This window comes from Lactuca virosa, chromosome 1 (assembly GCF_052849685.1).
Source record: "Lactuca virosa cultivar CGN04683 chromosome 1, Lactuca_virosa_CGN04683_v6, whole genome shotgun sequence".
Classification (NCBI taxonomy): domain Eukaryota; kingdom Viridiplantae; phylum Streptophyta; class Magnoliopsida; order Asterales; family Asteraceae; genus Lactuca; species Lactuca virosa.
The window spans coordinates 198145214-198165143 of NC_136426.1; positions in this window are offsets into that span (position 1 = coordinate 198145214).

Below are 19930 nucleotides of genomic sequence, written 5' to 3' on the forward strand. Positions count from 1 at the left end.
ATTATGGTAACCATTGACTTAGTTACCTACATTTTTTCCATCCCTTTTTAAAACCACAATGACGAATGAAAGGGGTGTTTTGGCTCGGTGACTCTTTGTGTTCGTTCTCCCATCGTCGACAGCCCCAAAAACAACAGCGACAGTGGCGGTCGACAGACAAGAAATCGCATGTAGTAAGGGATGGTCAATCGATCTCCGGAGGACTCCTCCTTCGTTCATCTGCTTCGTCACCAGTGATCACAAATCAACAGCGGGAGAAGAATCGATCGACAGAAGACGGTAAGAGATTTCATATTTTCTCTTTTCTCTTTTCTCTTTTCCTTTTTTTTGTTCCAGCAGTCTCTAGTTGTTCTTGTTTGGGTTGATTTGAAAGAAACGGAGGTAGGAAGGGATGGTTGGAAGGTGGTTCGGTGGAGGCAGGGAAGAAGAACCGAAATCAGATGGATGTTTGGATTGAGGCTGTGAAATCAATGGGCAAGCAGAAGAAGAAACAAAGGGTTTTTTTCTTTTTTGTTCAACTAACATCCTATTTGATCGCATCTGTGAGTAAAGCTGTCTTCTAGATTCCTGTGATCTCTAACATCCTATTTCAAGGTTGTTCGCACACCAAATTAGTATTTATTCTTATTTCTGTGCTGGTCCTACGTTTGAATTCATATCAGATGTCACGTGTTCTCCATCTTAATGAGATGCTTGGTTACTTCTCAGGATCTTGTGTGGCTGTTTGGCCATTGTTTGGTTTTCTTGTGTGAAATCAATGATAAACATGATGACTTGATGAGGGCATTTATGTCAAAATAAAAAAAAAATCTTTTTTAATGGAGTCTGATGTATGATGATAAAAGAGGCAAATTTGGTCTAAAAGCTTGAACTCTATCCTAAAGTTATGGGTTATGAACATCTCAATTGCTCTAAAAGGTACAGTTTGTTCTTGACCAGTTTTTTGGCTGCATTTTATGAATTGTTTCATATTTCAATTTATGTTTTTTTTTCTAATTTAACACTTCATTTATATGGACAGTGCAGGATCTTGATAAGCTTGAATTCTGAAAAGGTATCAAGTATGTTTATGTAGATGATTCAATGAATGAGATTAGTGAGATTCCAATTCTATTGGAATGGAATCACGAATACCAATTATGTTGGAATGGAATCACGAATTCCAATTCTGTTGGAATCGCACACACAGACACAGACACAAACACACACAGACACAGACACAAACACACACACACACACACATATATATATATATATATATATATATATATATATATATAGTCTGTGTGTGTGTATTTATGTATATATATGAATATGTGTACACACACACACACACACACACATATATATATATATATATATATATATATATATATATATATATATATATAGGTAGAGGTTCATTTGAGACCACCTATATTTTGTGAGACATGGGGACCAAATCTTAGCCTTTGATCAAAACTGATCTTGTGGCTCATAAAAAACGTGATTAACTCTAATTAATCTAATTGATTAGTTAATGAGAGGTAGATTAGTCACCAGGTTAAATTTTAGATGATCAGATCTGATTCAATGTTAGCGTTATCTTCATGTCATCAAGAAATCACCGGCTTCGATTTTTCTACCAAGATATTCGTTGGATCAACATTTATTGTTCTTCAATTCACTCCGATCAATTTTCTATCTCCTTAAATCTTCTATTCTTTCAACCGATAATCAATTTGATTTGGACATTGATCGAACAATGCTAAATAATAGTTATTAAAGTTGCGATTTTTGTGCTTTTTGAGTTCATGTTCTTCATTCTTCTACATCTGCAATTGATAATCTGAGTGATTGAGGTTTAATTTCATCTATCGACACCAATAATTCATTACAAGATTGTTATCGATTTTAGCTCTGTGATCATTGATTTCATCCAAGGTAGAGGTTCAAGTGTTCAATCGATTTCTACTTATCTTCATCTTCAACAATTGCTAACGATCTTTCAAACTGTGATTTTTACTCTACATCACGATTTCATCAATTGATCAAGGTTTGAGTTTTCTTCTCTGTGTTTTCATTGCTTTCATTGTTACTTGCATATAACATGTTCAATTGTTAACCTTGTAACATGAACTGATTGACTCATCAAACTACTAGTCATTTCTCCAATTAATATATATATATATATATATATATATATATATATATATATATATATATATATATATATATATATATATATATATATATAATTCATGATTTCAGCTATCAAACATCATATTGATTGATTGAAATCAATTATTGTTCTTGAGAAAATTCTCTTAAACTATACATGCATTCTACCTGTTTGATGAAATTCCTGAATGAATAAAGATTCTGATGTATCACCCCCTCCTTTCCATAAATAAAGTCCTCTTTAAGAATGAGTATACTTTCAAAATATGAGTTAAAAATTGGAGTAAAATAATTCAATATTACTAATCTTATTAAATTTACCTTAGCTTTGTTAAAGTATGTCATTTTCTTTAAACACAGATGGTTAGAGATGTATTTTACCACACTTTTTTTCAATATGCTCTTGTTAACCTGTAGGAAATGGGTTGAACTATAAAAATATTAGATGCTATTAAATAAATTATTGTTCTTCTAAAGCTAGTATATGTTAACAATGAGTTATTTTATGATTAATTTCATAAGAATGTATATTGTTCTGATTATATCCATTGGATACATACCATCACTGATATGTTATTACATGATGTGATTCTCTACTAGTGTATATTATTCTGATTAGACTAACTTAATTCTATCATTGAAATGTTATGAATATAATTTTGTAAATCTTAATCCATCTGAAGTTTGAATTACTTGTAAAAACATAGTATTTATTTTAATCCATATCTATTCTGAAATGTTCATTCATTTTTGTTGCAGAGAAATTTAGTTAATGAAGTTCAGCTTGAAAGGAACTTGAATGTTTCAAATTAGAAGTTCTTACGACATATGTTGAGATTAAAGAACATGTAATATCTTAGTGAAAGGTTCAGGTTAGTCATAGTCCTCCTTCTCAGTTGCATGTTAAGTAAAAGATGCATTGACTAGTTTTGCATGAAGTAGAACAGGTTTAGGTTAGTCATAATCCTCCTTGTCATGTAATTTTTTACTCTATTCATTAAAACCTGACTGAACTATAATGTTGACATTATACCATATGTTAAATATATCTTATACTATTAACCATAACTAGAATATTATGCTACAAACTAGAGCATTACACCACGAAGTAGAATTTATGACTTTGTTTCAATAATAATTGACATCGTTATTGTGTTTAATGTTATACATTTTTCTTTTATCTGGTTTTCTATAGAAACCAACTCTTTAATACAATGAAATGGTTTTTTTATTTCAAACAAAAAAATATTTAAGATGTTTTTTTAGCATAAATTTGTTTAAATATATATAGCACTACATATTTTCATAATTAGAACAATACTATGTTTAGTGTTTTATGTTAAGTATTGGTGATTCAGATATTCTCCATCATGAGAAAAATCATTTGGAAACCCAAGGTAATTTTGTTACCAATATCAATTATTCAGTTATTCTTATAGAATATTGATCATAGATTTATTAATTCCAATTATCAACATCGTGTTGCTGATTAGTTCATGTTACCGCATATTTTCTTATATAATATTGAACATACATTTATGATTAAAGTCATATGAATGCACATTATTTTTATTATATGTTAATGTGGTGGTATATTGTTTTTTGTAGTTCTAAGTGACAAGGTTGCAGCACAATATGGCTCTTGCAAACAAATCATTTGACCTGATGGTTATTTCTTTTGGATACCTGAAGTTGAAAGGAACTTGAATGTTTGAAGCTAGACTTTTTCAACTATAAGTATTGAGATTAATGGATATGTAATAGATTTTATATGTCACAAACATGTAATAGATTTTTTATGGTTTTTGGTGCATTGTTATTTGACTATAACTTGATAAGACTTTTTGATATTCATATTCATCCTTTTGTCTAACAAGGTAACCAGATGATGAAGATTTATGATATTATCTTGAAATGTTGTTCTCAAATTATCAATGGTTTTCTAATAATTGAGATTCTTTGTTTTAGTTTCATTGACTATCGGCTTTTGATTTTTCCATTTATTCAATTCATGTACATAAACAAAATTAATATAGATACTCAAGATTCAACAATATTATGAAAAATATGTCTTTATAAACAACGCATTAATAATTAAACGAACAACATTCTTGTAACGTTAACTCTTAATTCTATAATATTACATATTCTAAAATTATAATATGACACATAGTTTTAGAATATGACACATAATTCTAGAATATGACACATTACCTCAGTATTAATAAAGTGCTATCACAATATTTTCCAAAGAGGTTCAGAACAAATTGTTTCCAAAGAAAAGAAAAATGTATAAAATCATATATTACATATTATTTAATAAAAGAAAAATTGTTTCCAAAGAAAAGAAAAATGTATAAAATCATATATTACATATTATTTAATAAAATGTTCGAATACATCACACAAATTGAATATCAACATTTATAGATCTTATATACTAAAACTACAACTATATTGTCATATATACTTGTTTCGTATTCTGTTGATCCGTCTTCGGTCGGTTGACGATCTATCAGACGAGGTACCGTGAACTAAGACTTTTTTCCTTATCTATTTTTGATGGTAAACATTGTTGTACATTCTTTCCTTTAGGACAAAAACTCATTTTGCCTTAAATTTAGTAATTTCTTCATTTCCCTGCATTAAAAAATAAAACATGTTTTTGTTAAAACAATAAAACTATGATATAAAGAAGAAATTTCTTCTCAAACAAAAAATTATGTTCCAAACCTGTTATAAAATAAAATGTAATGATACAATATTTCTAAAATCCTAAGAATTTGAAAGAATGAAAAATCATTTAACAAGCAATTTACAATTAAGGAATTGCATGTTGTTATTTCCAGGTACAATCATAATATGATAAAATACTTCACAAAAGGTTCAAAACATGTTATTTCCAAAAAAAATGTAAAGTCTAAAATCATATATTACACAATAGTTAACAAAAAGGTTGAAAGCAGGCTGTTTCCAACAAAATCAGAATATTTAAAATTAGATTACGACACACAATTTTAGAATATTTCACATAAGTTGATACTATATCAAATATTATCATAATATTACACATTACTTCACTAAAAGGTTCAAATAAAGTAGTTTCTAACAAAATATTAATGTCTAGAATACTTTATCCATACTTTGTTTGTTTATTAATACTGAATTTATCCGTCGAGCCTTACAATTATCTTTTCGTTAAGCCTTTGGCTATACCTGAATCATTCATGGTTTCTAACAAGATCAAAATGTCTAGAATATTTATACATAAATACCTATATCACAATATTTTTACGACATCATTTAATTAAACAACAAAATGTCTCGAAAATTTAGTAAATAGTATCATAATCTTACAAAACCAGAATACATAATGACATGCTAGATTTAGAAGTTAAATCCTTCTTCTTTGTTGGCTTTTTTTCTTTTAATTTCTTCATTATTTTACTTTTATCTGCATCAATAAATTATTGTTAATGGAAATAATTCCATAATATTAAGAATATAGATTCATATTAAAAGTTACAACTGCACGTCAATGAAAAATAAAACAAACCAATATACTATGTTGTTAAATCAATTAAAACTAAAGTAAAATATCTGAATACTAACGTAAATTGATTACTTATGTCAAACATTATTAATACTCTAAGAGTAATTAGGATTATAGACCAAAATAGAATATCAGAATACTAGTGTTGTTATAAACCTAAACATATATTGAAACTTAACATTGTATAACATCAATGATATCCAATTAGTCTTGTTCTATATTTCGTTCTAGAATATCTAATACATAATTTGATGTTATTCTTCAACAATTATATATAAATGTTTGGTTTAAACTTTTCTGGAATACTAACTCTAATTTCAAGGAATCAAAATAATAACTTTAAAATTTAATGAAATGATGAATAATTAGTTAGATTATCATAACAATTTTGTTGATTTTGAGTTTTCATAAGAACTCAAAATCTCTAATTAGAACACTTTTAAGTTACCTGTAGAGTTAAAATCTAAATGTAAATCTCTCAGGATTTATATTCTAGATGTAAATCTCTTTACAATTTCATATATTCTACATAAATATTCTATAAATATTTATAAGCATAAAAATTGAATATATAACAAGTAATATACTATGTTGTTAAATCAATTATATATGAAAACAAACAAACTTAACTTAATCACAAACATCAAACATTAGTAAAATTTACAACTTTACAACATACAAGAGATTCAATTAGCTACCAAATCAAAAAAATAAAACCAATAATCAATGGATTTATAGGATTCAGAATCATATAACAATGTCTAGAATACTATATCAACCCCTATTTTACTAATTTAGCACTAGATCATGTCATTAATTAACATATTAGCATCTCAAATTAAAATTACAGTTCATCAATAAACAAATTGAAGACTATTAAGAAATTAAAAAAAGATAAAACCTAATTTATCAATTACTGAAACCTAAAATACCTACAATAGTTTTAACTTCTTCATGTTTTGGATCTTTTAATTTATCAACATCAAACATTCTCCTAATAACCTATAAAGAGTTGTTCTTTAAATAATACATAAAGTTATGATAATAGAAAATGTAAAATATTAGAATGTTCTATATATATACATTAACTTTACACAATAAAGTCATTGGTGTATGAATTAGTTTTACTTATCAAAGTAAGCAGTAACATCTAGTTAATCAATAAAATAACATTTGAAATCAAATAATGAAGTAACACCTAGCTTAACAAATAAAAATACCAAGAATATTAAGTTATCAAAGACTATTTTACTAATATTTTTACTAGATCATCTAACTAATCAAACAAAGTAACATTTGAATGAAATTAAGAAGTACCATATGAATTATAAACCAGAATACTCAGAATATAAAGTTATCCAACAATATTTCACTAAATTTTTACTAGATAATCCAATTACTCAAACAAAATAACATTTAAAATCAATTTAAGATGTAAGTTATGTCTTATCAAATTAAATTCATATAGAGATAAATTCGACGATTGTAACACATTAACTCAAAATCACACACTAAGATAAAACTGTGAAGAGATTATAGTATTATACATTACCTAGAATAACTCTAGATGCAAAATCTAAATCCAATTATCCAGAATAAGCCATTTGCTGGAATAACAAGCTTTAATTTCTTTTATTTAGTAATGGTTGATGATCCAAAACTTGATATGGTTTCAGAATCAAAATCACAAGGTTGAAAATCCAAATGAGAATGAATCATAAATTGTGTTAAATCAAAATGCCTAGAATAGTTATGTATTAAACTTTATTTCAATGTATGTGTACTGCATTATCTAATAAATCAACAAAATAACATAAGAACTTAAATTTCACTAATCATAATACTTAGAATATTACATATTTTAAATTAGAATATGATATATAGTTTTAGAATATATGTCATTACTTCATTATTTTGACTAAAAACTATTCTATAATCAGAACACAGAGTTTTATAGAATATTTTATAGATGGATACATTAACTCAAAATCATACAGAGAGACAAATTTGCCGTTTATATCATAGTAACTCAAAATCACACGCAAAGATAAAATCGTGAAGAGATTAGAGTATTATATGTCACCTAGAATAACTTTAGATGCAAAATTTGAATATGATTGTGTAGAATAAGCCATTTGCTGGAATAACAAGCTTTAGTTTCTTTTATTTATGAATGGTTGATGATCTGAAACTTGATATGGTTTCAGAATCATAATCACAATGTTGAAAATCCGAATGATAAGGAATTAGAAATTATGTTACATCATTTTGCCTATAATATTAATGTATTAAATCTTATTTCCATGTATGTACTGCATTATCTAATTAATCAATAAAATAACATTAGAACTCAAATTGTACTAATAATAATACTTAGAATATTACATATTTTAAATCAGAATATGACATAGAATTTCAGAATATATGACATTGCTTCATTATTAATCAAGAACTATCACAATTTTTCACAAAAAGGTTCAAAGAAAAGTTGTTTCAAACAAAAGAAGAATGTCTAAAATCAGATATTACACATCATTTAACAAAAAGGTTCAAATCAAGTTGTTTCCAACAAAATCATAATGTCTAAAGCCATAATATGACACATAATTTCAGAATATTTCACATTAATTCATAGTAAAAGGTTTAAAGAAAGTAGTTTCTAACAAAATAACATCTAAAATCAACATAGGAAGTAAGACCTCACTTATCAAATCAAAATATGTATAATATCAAGTTAGCTAGCACAAATTTACTTATCTTTCACCAGATCATCTAATTAATCAAACAAAATAACTTCTAAAATCATATTATATTTAAAATACCTGCAATCTGAAATGTGCGATTTGGTTCAATCTTCTCCCCAAAATATGATTCATTTGAACCATCGATAATCTATGATGAATGTGCGAATTCTGATGTTCTTCACTACTAAAACTTGAATACAAGGCTAGGGTTTTTCAATCCTATGGTTTTGTCGATGCTAGGGGTTTTTTGAATACTGGTCCTTTTGTTTTCTTGATGATGAGTGCGATTATTAGGGGATTTGGTTCAAACACTATTGGATGAAGATTGACGAATGATTTTGATCGAGAAGATTTTGAAGGGGGAGAAGGATATGAATGAACTCAAAGAAATTAGGGAGAAGAACGATGTGAATGCTGAAGTGATCAGATCTAATATATTGATGCTCGAGCGATTTCACAATCAAAATCAAAATGAAAGGATGATAAAACCAGAGCTTTCAAATCCGAATCTGAAAGAAACAGAAGATATTGATGATTGAGATTGAATCAAACGAGTTTTAGTGTTTGTCTCGAAGGTTTTAGGGTTTTATGAATCAAAATGAAGAAGATTTATAAGAATACCGGGTGTACTGCGATCTGAATGAAATAGAATGTAAAATTCCATTACTGCCCCTCCATGCCTTATTCTAATCCCAAAGTTCCATTTAATTACAAAAATACCACCGTCTACTTGTGGTTCCTTGTGGTTTAATATGATTAAATTCCAGCCTTTGATTATTCAAGATGAGTGGTCAAGATTTGGTCCTCTTGTCTGACAAAATACTATTGTCTCATATGAACCTAACCATATATATATATATATATATATATATATATATATATATATATATATATATATATATATATATATATATATATATATATATATATATATATATATATATATATGGAAAATTGAATATACCCTTAAGGGTATATAGATTTAGGTACCCAATCCATAAAACTACGTAGTTTGATTAGTGATTTAACTTTCTTCGAAAAAAACAACTTCCTTAAACATTAAATGTTTCCTTATTCACTAATTTTGTTTTCAGGATCGCTTGCTTCCATCGGTAGAAAGAATAAAATTGTCAAACGATCGCCAATAGAAAGCCTTCATTCTTGCATCACAAGTTGAGTTTCCACTTTCCACTTTCCACTTCATTCATTCTCTTTTTCCCTATTATGAAATTCTATTCATTGTTAATTAGTTATTTATGTTATGAATTTGAGTTTTTACCTTCTCGAATATGACTTTCTTAAATTCCCTCGCATGGACTATTCATCCAATATATTGCAGATACTTTTTTATTCTTTTATTAGTTACATAAGTCTTTATAAGGATATTAAAATCTCATTCATTGTTAATTAGTTACACCCTTTTAAATCTCTACCTAGATGATATATTTTTTTTTATATTTTTATTGTGATGATGGTATTTAACTATTAAATGTAAAATTTCAGATTCTTCAAAAAAGATTTTAAAGAAATCGGAGTTCAAAGAAATCGTAATTCACAAGGAAAGCAATAAAGTTTCAATTAACATAACAATTTCAAAGAAAAAACGGTTTCAAAGGAAAATCACAAAAAGCATGATTCATATAAACCATTAATTGTATTTTTTAAGTATCTGACCAAATTAGCCATTAATGAAACTTTGTTGCCATTATTGGTTAATCTTTGTTAAATTGCATTTGTCTTGATTGATATGTGTAGTGGAACCTCTGGATATAAATTTGTTAAAAAAAACCATTAATGGTATTTTTAAGTATTTGACCAAACTAAGCACAAATCTTGAAAGATAATTGAGCTAAATCGCAACAAAACTCTCACATTTTGTTTTTGATTATTCAACAGATGATAACACCTTCATATCACAAAAGCAATTGTCTTAAAATATCATCCATTGACTTTGGTAATGATAACATCCCAATCTTAAATGAAATACATCTAAAAAAATCTTTTACAGAAAAATTACATTAGATAAAAACTTATACTGATCCCAAACCACCTCCCCAGTGGCATCTAAACCCACCCAATGTCATGTAGTATGTCATATTATATGCCAACTTGATGCAAGGTATTTCTTGTGTGGTTGATGGGCAATATGAGGCTGATGAACAGAACATGTCACTACTGGTGCGAATATATGCGCATATATTTGCTCCACTACGAGTATGATTTGGTTGTCCAGGTGACAGTTGGTAAGAATATCCGCATGTAAATGTAAACACTTAGAAATAGCATTCTAGCAACATAATTGTCTTTTCTTCAACCTACTAGCATCCTTCTCTTAACTTCTTTGGTTTTCTTATCCACCTGATGGCCTTTGATCGTCATTCTCCTCAACAAGATCAACAAAACTGTATGGTACTTCTATTTCAGTATCTTCTGGACTGCTGATTGTCTTGCCAAAGACAACTAGCAAAGAACGAAAGTATACAAGGAATTATAGAATATGCAAAATAAAATGTTCGAAGAAATTGAATAGAATGGAATACTGGAAGGAACAATAGAATACGTGTAATAGGAATATAGGATAATTGGAATCTGTATTATAAAATCAATTACACATGTAACATACAACCGATCCCCCCAAAAATCATAACCGATCCCGCTTCATAACATAAATCGTCCAGTATAATGTTCTAGGGTTTATCGCCTCTAACCATCAACTTACTTTGATACCCTTTAATCCATTATTTATAATTCAATTAATTAATTACATGTGTCAATTGCTAATTGGTCATCACTTGATGTCTTAGTTTTCTATTTTTCAAAGAACCTAATTATATATATATATATATATATATATATATATATATATATATATATATATATATATATATATATATATATATATATATATATATATATATATATATATTGTGTGTGCGTGCATGCGCGCGTACGTGTTTGTGTGTGTGTGTTTACGTTAGTTAAAAGATAAATTTACTATGCAATTATTCATGATGAGAAAATGAGAAAAGATTGTCACATGCTTTTCATGATAATTTCATCTTTAAAAAAACATGGATTACATTGTTCATGGAAGTAAGGCTATTAAAATTTTTAAAATACTTTTTCAGCCCCTTCGATTTCATGTGAAGAAATAATACTAATTACATAAGCGATTGAAAATTAGTCATCGATGCATTTATGGAATTTATTTCAAAACGATGTAATTAAACTTGAAAGTCAAAACCATTTTAGGGTTGACATGTATAAGGAATGTAGGTATTTGTGGAATATTTCAATACATGTTAAAAACAACATAAAAAAAGTATACACACATCACATAATCTTATCCAAGCTTTTCCCTATTATTATTATGTTGTAGTTAGGAATAATTGTGAAGGGGAGTGATACTTCCACGGTTGTTTTTTTATTCATCCACGATTTTTAAAGTAAATTGTCAATTTTGCCCTTCATTTTTATTTAGGGTGTAATTAATTATTCAAAGACTACTCTCTCCCAATCTCTCAAACACCACTTCCCCTATTTCTCGTCTCATCCAAATTGAAAATCTTCTGAGAATACCTTCTCTCCATAATGAGACATGGGGTTTAAGAATAATCGCCTCATTGCTTCACTAGGTAGCAACAATCACCGGTCACAATTTGTTGCTTGTGCTTGCAGAGCCATCGTCGGCTTATTTTAGTGCCGGCTATTACACCTCATGGATATTTCGTCATCCATGTTCCAAGTCTTTGGAATTGTGTGTAAAATTTCATGATTTTTATGTAAAACTGAATGTAGAGTAGTAGATCTAGAGTTTTAAATGATGAATTTTATGGAGGTTTGAAGTTTGCTGTTTGGAAATTAGGGTCAGTTCGTAATTTACATCCTAATTTACAGGAATAAGGTATGAACTTGATGTATGATGCTTTGGTTGAATTTATGAAGATTAAGTTTCATTTTGGTAGATTTTGAGATCAAATCGGAAATTAGAAGTGAGAGGCGTAAGCGATAGGAGTATGGATCCCATGCTTACCATCATCGTTCCGGATGTCGGTAACAACCGGTTCATCCTCATCGTTTACGTTTCTTTTCCTTTTTTTTATGTACAGACGATCTGTAATGGGTAACTGGAACGGTGTAGCTATTACTAGAAACGAGCATCACGAAAAGAGCATGTTAAGGTGAAAATAATGGTCGCAGAAGATGAGACTCTGTCGGAGATTGTGGTTGAAGGGAACAACCAACAAGTTGAGAAGATGAATGAGTTTGCAGGCTTAAGATTTCCTTTGGTATAATTGTTTGCTAAAAATCAATGTTGTTTTTGAATAATTAATTACGCTCTAAAAATAAATAAAGGGTATAATTGTCAAATGCTTTAAAAATCAGTGGATGTATAAAAAAGAGCCGTGTAAATATCAGCACCCAATTGTTAATGTTGAGAAGAAAATATGTTAACATAATGGAAAAAAAACAAAGATAATATAGCAAAATAGAACAAAATTAGATCCTTTTATTGAAGTTACCTCAAAATTTTGATGACGTGCGAAGACGGATATGGATGGTGATAGAAGATTTGGTGTACCTAGCTAAGTTGTTTCCTAGTAAATGTTATAATATATTACGGTGATAGAAGATTTGGTGTAAGAAGCTAAGTTGTTTCCTAGTAAATGTTATATTACCTTATATGATAACTTCTACGACTTTATGTGTGACAATATCACAATAGTGTTTAGCATGACTTCCTTACACATATATGACAATATTAAGTTGTGTTTTTTTTAATTAAATACTAGAATTTCCGATGTGCATATTTTTAAACAAATCCATTTGAGTATCATACCTAATAAATGAAAATACTTTTACCATTTGTCTTCACCTTATTCAATATGCCATGACATTTTTTTTTATTTTTTTATTTTTTCTTTAATTCCACATGGCAATTTGTCCTATTTTTCCTTTCTCTTAATATTACTACTAGGTGTAAGACTCATGTATTATATGGGTTCATTTAAAAAAATTAAATATGAAAATTCTAAACATTTGAAAAAGTTTGAATTTATAAGAAAAATTAGAAAAATATTCAATTATTAAATTAAAGTGTTTTTTTCTCTTTTAAATTCAAACAAATAATTTAGATAAATAAACAAATGAAACTAATGAAGTTTTAATTTAAAATATTGAAATTACAAGGAAAGTCAATTATTGAAATTGATATGTATTTATTATTACATTTATTACAATTATTAATGTGGAATTTAATAAAATGGAAAAAACCACAAAATGCCATGTGGAAAAAAAATTAATTGAAAATAACCACAAAATGACATGTGGCTAAATCAATGAGAGTGTGACATGTGGCAAAAAGATTTTCATTTAGTATAGTAGATTTTTTTTACTAATAACTCCTTAATTGGCAACATATGGTAACATAAGTTTTATATGTAAAGGTATTGAATGTTTTATAATCTTGGCATAATACTTTGTGAGACATATCTTTCATTCCTTTTAAAATCCATTATTCTTTCGTCTATTTTCGATTTTGCAACTATCATTTCATACGTTTTCCATAATTATATAATTTCAAATCAAAAGAAATCATCGATCTCTGTATTTTGGTATTGTTATCCTTGCCAAAATCAAATTTCAAAATTATGTATAAAGACGATTTCATTCTTACGTTATTATTACTTCCGATGTTCAATTTGTTATCAAAGAGTCTTCAAACCTTTACTCTCCATCAAAACCGAATGTGCCACATCTACATAAGGTTAGCAAATAATTTTGATTTAATGATGAATTTTTCCTCCAAAGCATCTGTTTATTGTTTATGTGCTCATTTATGTTATAATCTTATATTTTCCCTTCTTTTATCGAATTCTCATGTAATTCTAATGTTCAAATTCTTGCTTGTGTTAGAATGCATATATGGTGTTCGATTAAATGCCTCAAACAAATACATTAACAATGTCAATTAAAATATTTGATTTCGTTATATTTGGGCTACTTTGTCCTGTTTGCATAAACGTTTTTTTTTTGTTCTTGATAATCAAAATTATAGCACAAATACATGATAAATCTGCCCCTGCCCTTAATTCGAATAAAAATAAATCACCATATGCTTTGTTGTCGAATTGCATGTTAAAGTATATTTAGTATAAGAGTTCTAAATAAGAATAAGAGCTCTAAATCATAAATAAGCTCAATTATAGGTTGAAGTTTATTTAGGATTCTCATAAAACTACATGCCTATAAAGGTATCTCCGTAATATACAACGTAATATAAAGTATAATTTTGATTTCAGGGGCATTTATCATTTATGTCATGATTTACAGAAATGCAATTTTTTTTTCTGTTTTTTGTTATGTTTTGTCTGCTTTGGTTTTACTTTAATGACTTAGACATAAACATGAGATGAACCAATTTGTTTTACTAGGTGATTGGTCAACTAATCAACATTACTATAAATTTATACACGTGCCAAAATTTTTAAATTTTTTAATCAAACATATAATGGTTGTACACATCCCCAATGAATCCATTTGAAAGATTCATTGGAACAGTAAAAAACACTAACTCGAATATAAAAAAATATAAAAGAGTATGTTCAAATGTCTAAAATACACCTCAATAGACCAATCATGTTCACATTTTTTGTCATTACTGAAGGGCACAATGGTAATTTATGGGTTAAAACTGTGATAGAAAAGAAAATGTTACATTTTATATGAATTGGAAAAACAATTTTTATAGAAATACATTTTTTTTTTGTTTTTTACAGAAATACAATTTTTTTTTTCGCAAGATGACTACACCATCAATGTCTGATTTATCTGTCTATGGAAACAAACTTTCTGCAATAACCCTCAACAAATCCCTTGGAAAAATGACTGACACTCAAAATGGAGGATTTAGAGTGGGATTCATTTTTATAGCTATATTTATTATTTTTGTGAGAATATGTTTTTTTATTTTTCTTATACAGAGGTGCATATGTTTCTAAGCACCCGAGCAATTTTGTATTGCTTATTCAACTGGCTAAGTTGAATCTTATCCGATGTATGTATTTAGTAAATTATTAATTTGTAATATTTTTATTATTAACATATTTAAGATATGAAATTATACTTATGCAAAAAATTATTTAATTTTCATTTCAGAATGTCCATACGTCAATAACACTTAGCTACAAAACTTTTTATTGAAGACAACATTGAAGAAATAACCTCATTCAAAAAGAGGAAATTGACTTGATTTGGGATTATAAGTTTTTTTCGTTGTTATTAATCTTGATTTAGTAGTTTTTAAGTTATATGGAAATTAACCGTATTCCAAATATGATAAGAAGTTTAACCATTTTTCTCAATATCTATTTTTTCTTTTATATAATGTCATTTTCATCCCTTTTTTAAACATGGTGTGTTTATGTTCATGTTTTAGTGTGTGTATTTTATTGTGGTTGTGGGTTGGGTGGAGGTGATCTTATTACTTATTGCTACTTTTGAATTAATATGCATGTTAATAGCAATTTTTTTTTTTTTTGAATTTAGGAAGGTTATAATTGGTAACTTGACCATTCGTGTTGTGATTTTTGAGATGAACTATTCGTGTAGTATACCAACTTCATGTTTTCCATTTTCAAAATTATTGATGTGCATTCTTAACTGTTTATGTTATTTTACTTTGTCAATTATATACCTTCTTAACTGTTTATGTTATTTTTCTGGTGTCATAAATCTACACTAATATTTAGTGCTTTTGCATCTTGAGTGAGGATGCAAATGAGGTTCACTAGATGGACGGGGGGTTAAACAAGTGAAAGTGTAAAAAACATGTATTAAACAACACCGTATAGAACCAATCTAAATCTTGGGTGCTCCTTACTACAAGTGATACGTTGTATTTTTAATTGTTTTGAATCAGGTATACAACATTATATTGTTTTGCTACATGGCTCGCATATGAGAATAGGAGATTTTAAGTAATAATAGTTTTTAATCAATTATCAATTTCATTTTTAATTGTTTTGAACCAAGTATCAACTTCTATGGGTTTATTTGAAGAGAATGATGTTATAATATAACAATATAATCATTAATTTTTGTTTAAAAAAAAATCACGTTTGGGTTCATCAAAAGGCTTCATATATATGTAAAATTATTAATTTAAAAATTGCTTAATGTTTAGAAGTTTATATTAGATTTTTTTTTAATAAACTCATGTGATACACGGGTCTCACACATAGTTTTCTCAATATTTGTGATTAATTTGTTTTCCAAATGTCATGTTCTTATTTATTCAAATTTTATTTTATCGACACATCATTAATTTCATTAAGTCAATTCATTATTAAAGTAAGGGGCCGTTTGATTTCAACTTACCGGGTCCGGTCAATGCTGACTGCTGACTCGGTCAGCAGTCCGAATGTTTGATAATCGCATGTTATAGACGACTCGGTCAGCATTGCTAGCCCATATCTTACTCAGTAAGCCCCAAAAAAAATGGCTGACTGGAAAATAAGAAGCCCACAACTCTTATTTCCTTAGATACCCTCGCCTCCCTCGCCGATCCCTAAAACGAAACACGCTCCAACAGTTGGCTGACCCCAACAACTTCTACCGGCAAGATCACCTCTTGCCATCTCCTCCGACGACGACCACCACAGCGCCGACGACACCTCCAATGCACCGGCGACGAGCTCCACTGCAGGTAAGATTTCTGCGTTTTTTTTTTTTTTTTTTTTTGCTTTTTTTTCGGAAATCACCAAATTGTTACTATCTCTTGTGAAATTATTGATTTCATTCTGAAATCAAAGTTTGAATTACTGATTTCATTCTTCTTGGATTGAAATGGTTTAAAGGGTGTGCATAAAATCAATTTATAATATATATTTGTGTATGAAATATGATTTTCTCTATATGAACTAATGAATATTTGTGTATGAAATCTGATTTTCTCTATATGAACTAATGTGTGATTTTAACATGGACAATTGTGTGCATAAAATCGGATTTTAAGTAGTTGAAATTAGAAAATTTTGAATATGTTGTACATGTTTGTATGAAATCAGAAATCAAAAATTGTTATATGCTTATGAAATCAAAATTTATTTGTATGAAATCAAAATTTATGTTGTATATGTTGTTAAGAATATGATGAAATCAGATTTATGCTTGATTTATGTTGTAAATGTGTGTTATGTTGATGATATATGTTTTTTTGTTTACAATAGACATGACGGATAAAAGAACTAGAATTTGTTGGAAGTCGGAGATTATGGACAAAACGTTTTTGGAAGCATGTATACACGAATTAACAAGTAATGGTCGGGAGGATAGTGGTCTAAAAGCAAGCTCGTCGACTGTAGTTGCGGAGAAATTGAAAAAAGATCATAATTTTATTGTCGAAAAAAACAAATGAAAAACTGATATGACTATTTAAAAGCAAAGTATGTAGTGTGGTTAAAATTTAAAAATAAAATAAATCTTTATAATCCCGTAACGAATTCTTTTAACATGATTAATGAAGAATAGGAAGCGGAAGCGAAGGTATATATATATATATACACATACACACAACACACACACTTTTTATAATTAGATTATTTTGTTTTACTACTTTGATAATATTTATTAAATTTTCAAACAGTTGAACAAGTATGTAGATAAGCTGAGAAATGCAACCATCCCTTGCCCCGATCTTTGTACTCAACTGTTTGATGGGGCGACCTCGACCGATGTTCATAGTTGGGGTCCATATTCGACACTATCTCATCCCAATGAAGTCTTTACTTCACATGATTTTGAGGATACAGAGATGGAAGAACCATCACCTCATGCAGATACCCCCAGCTCAACAGTACCCCAACCTACTGGTGCTTCACTTGCAAGTGAAGAATCATCTGGTCGGACAAAAAACAAGGGGGGTAAACGAAATGGTCCCAAGGAACCCACACTTGATGATGATGTGAAAGAAGTTGGCAGAGAAATTGTCAAGGCGGCACAGGCATTCACGCAAGCAAATAATCTTGACAAGGAGATGGATGATTGTATGGCGAAGTTGGCAAGCTTTGGGTGGGATAATTTGATCCGAAATACACCACTGCTCTTATGTTATTTGCTGAAAGTGCGGGTAATAGGAAAATTTGGTTGCGTTTTAACTTGTCGACTTGTGAGTCGTGGGTAACAAATGCGGGAAGAAAGTTTGGATTAGTTGTTTGACTTTAGTATGTTATGGTTCATTGTTTGACTTTAGTATGTTATGGTTCATTTGATGGATTTTTATGTTTAGAGTTGTTATGTGTTATGGATTATTTTGTTAGGTGACGTTATGATATATGAATTTATATGTTATGGACTGTTAAGTGTTTAGTATTTACATGTTACGGTTTGTTATGTTATGGATTGTTATGTTATTGATTGTTATGTTATTGATGTAAATGTAATTTGTATTTGACATTTAACAGGTCACATGGATAAACAAGGTGACTTCTTATATTTCCTTATATTTTCGTGGTATTGGTTGATGTTGGTTCAACAAAGGCAAAGAATAATTAAAAGAATAAGCGCTAGCAAACCGGTAGCAAAGGGGCATGTGTATACGCAAGATTTGATACACGGATGTCTTATACAATGTTAGGATATAATGCGTATTTCACAAGATGCATGTGTACTATTATGCAATCATTTTACACAAAGAAATTAGTTGCAATGTAATAGGACGATAAGCGTTGAAGAGAAGATGGCTATGTTTTTACATGTTATAGGACATAATGAACGTTTTCGAGCGGTTAAAGAAAGATTTCATCACTCCACACAAACAATTCATCAATGTTTTCATGAGGTTCTACGTGCAATGATGTGTTTAGCAAGAGAAACTATAGTACCAACGTCGTCTACTCCAACAAGAAATACCTCAGAACGACATAGACGGCTAATAAACATATTTCTCGAAGCAATAGGTGCACTAGATGGAACACTTATACATGCAGTTGTGCCCGTTGATCAACAAACTCGTTATAGGGGAAGAGGAAAAGGTGAATGTTATCAAAATGTAATCGGAATTTGTGATTTTGATATGATATTCACCTTTGTATGGGATGGACGGAAGGGCGTAGCACATGATTCTAAAGTTTTCAAAGAAGTTGCATTTAATCCAACTTCTAGATTTCCATTCCCTCCACCAGGTTTGTAATTTTTCTATAAGTTTTATTATCTATATTATTTATATGATATATTTGTCAATCATCAACAGACAAATATTACCTTTGTGATGCCGCATACACCAACACCCGTGGATTTATGGCTCCCTACCGCAATACTAGGTATTGGTTAGCCGATTTTCGAAGAAACAGAGCTTTAACTAAAGAATAAAAGTTCAATCATGCTCATGCATAACTTAGAAATATCATTGAACGTGCTTATGGTGTATTGAAGGCGAAATTTCCAATTTTAAAACAAATGACTCCTTATCATT